Consider the following 2,779-nt stretch of genomic DNA (forward strand, 5'->3'; position numbering starts at 1 on the left):
CTATGAACGTATTTTTGTAGAATTTAGTGAATATTACAACACTAACGGCACATACAGTGAATAGCTGCATAACAATTTTAAGAAAAGTCAATGAATTAAATTTTCCGGTAATACATTTTGATGGCTGTTTTATAGGAAAGGTTGCCTTTTCCAGCTCATTCGTGGCTAACGTTACAAGTGAATCTTAAGTTACGTTAGGTTAACGTTACTTTTTCTTTTTTATTGAATATTTTGGACCGTGGCTATTTTATATCGTAATATTCACTAAATTCTACAAAAATACGTTCATTATAAGAGATTCTCTATTTTTATTTAAAGAACAATTTTTCTTTTTTTTTTAGTAAATTCAATTTACAGAGTTGACCAAGAATAGAACATTTAGAAAACAGAGGCAAGGTCTATGTCTTAATCTTTGCTTTGTAAGTTTTCAAGAAAGTAATTATGAACATAAATCCAAAAGAGTTGAATTTGTAGAGGATACATACAAAAGTCTTAAAGATGCATTGTATTTAAACCATATTGAATGTACAAGGATATTATACTTCAAACATTATATTTGTTTCAGGATACGTTTAAAAATCAATTCTCTTCAGAGAAATAAGAGAGGATGAAAAAGGAAGTATGAGAGCGCTGAAGAAATTATTCCAGTCTTTAAACTGATGCAAAAAATAGTGCAATTTCAGCTTTTAGCCTAATATATCTTGCGTCTCATTTTTTAATTATGTGAATAATTCATAATTGGTTCTTATTCATTTACAGCCAACAAGGGCATATCTTTCTTCCTTCTTTTCAACAATTGCTTGAATGATTAATTGTAATTATTGTTATTATATCTTCCAAAAATATAATTATATGAGAAAAAAATATAGTATACTTTACACAATCAATACACACATAAAAAAATTACTAATTTGTAGATGGATTCCAAACTTTTACACAATTTTCCGTATACTTTGTTAGGGAAAAATCCATAGGATTCAGAACAATTCCCGAACTTTTTCTGTATTTTTTTAAGGGAAATTCTCTTACATTTGGAAAAATTCTCAAACTTTTTCTCTTTTACTACCCGAGCTTCTTTATATTATCGGTTACCATTGAATCTTTTATCTAATCATGATATCACATTGCGGTTTCTACCTTATCGTCAATCGTGCAATTATCATCGCCAGACTCGAGATCGGATGAGTTTCTCTAATGCGCCTAACTATATGTACATATATACAAGGTGGACACTAGGGTGGTCATAATTGGTTAATTAATTTTGAATTATTTAAAAAAATGGAATTTGTTTGAAGAATTTTTTCTCGACAATTCGTTTTGCCCCTGAAAAGTTATTACTATTAGTCTAGTAAAATTATTTTGCATGCTCGAGGGCAACCATCCCTCCCATTTCATTCCAAATCCAAAAGAATAAATTCCCTAATTTTTTTTATTTTAACAGGTGCCGGTTTTGGCGTGAAGTCTCTTATGTAAAATGCATGGGGAAAAATCACTTTTTTGAGTTTTTGGAATAATTTTTTAGTGTTTGAAAAAATGTGACGAGAAAGTATGGGAGCCTGTAGAGAATTATCCGACGAAGAATTTCATCCATCAGACATATGGGTTTGACACAATTAAAACACCCACACGAGTACCTGAAATTATAATTATTAATCATTTATTAATTATTACTGATCGATATTCCACTAGACCCACAGTAATAATTTTTATTTACGGAAAATTCAAAACGAAATTATTCAAATTTCATTTGTTTAAATAATTGAAAATGAATGAAATAATGTTAATAAATATGCCAGGAGACAAATAGTGATAATTTTTAGGGAAAGAAAAATTTTGCAAAAAAAATTATTCAAACAAATTACATTTGTTTAAACAATTACAAATGAATATATAAATGTTATTGAATAATCTACTAGACGAATAGTAATAATTTTAAGGGGAGGCAATTTTCGAAAAAAAATCAAATAAATTTTATTTATTCAAATAATTAATTATTAATTCATAAATGGTAATAAACATGCCATTAGACCAATAGTAATAATTTTAAGTAAAAAAATAACGAGAATACAGTCAGCAAAAGCTCGATTTCATGAAGAATTCGCATTTTTTGTTTTAAGGTTTGTTTTCAGGTAATCGTGAGAGTTCGTTCGAAGTGTCAACCCCATACGTCTGATACATAAAATTCTTCATTGGATAATTCTCAACACGCCCCTATACTTACTATCACATTTTTTCAAACCCTAAAAAATTATTCCAAAAACTCAAAAAAGTGATTTTTCCCCATGCATTTTGCATGTGAAACTTCAAGCCAAAACCGACACAAAGTGTAAAATATACAGTAAAATAAGTACTTAAAATAATATCTGAACATAAATCATAAAAAATCAGTGCAATAACATTAGTTATAAATTACCATAATTGTCAACAATTATATAACTTACTGGGAAAATTATGAATATTGCTTTAAATTTTAAATATGAGAAAATCATACCTAACTTTCCATTCAAAGTAATTTTCCGAATGAAAGTATAATAATATCAAGAAATATTCCCCATAAAAGTAAATGAAAATTCCCCGAAAGAATAAGAAAAATTTCTTATTTTCTTATTGTTTTGTAAACTCCCTGACTTTCCGAATTATTCCTGATTTTTCAGGAATATTTCCTGCTTTTTCCCAAATTTTTTCGAAAATTAGGAAAAATTACCTATTTTTGCGGAAAAAATGTTTTCTTTACAAAATTCAGAAATTTTTTGTACAGAATGATAAGGAAAAATCCCTA

The sequence above is a fragment of the Belonocnema kinseyi genome, chromosome 6 (genome assembly GCF_010883055.1).
Source record: "Belonocnema kinseyi isolate 2016_QV_RU_SX_M_011 chromosome 6, B_treatae_v1, whole genome shotgun sequence".
NCBI lineage: Eukaryota > Metazoa > Arthropoda > Insecta > Hymenoptera > Cynipidae > Belonocnema > Belonocnema kinseyi.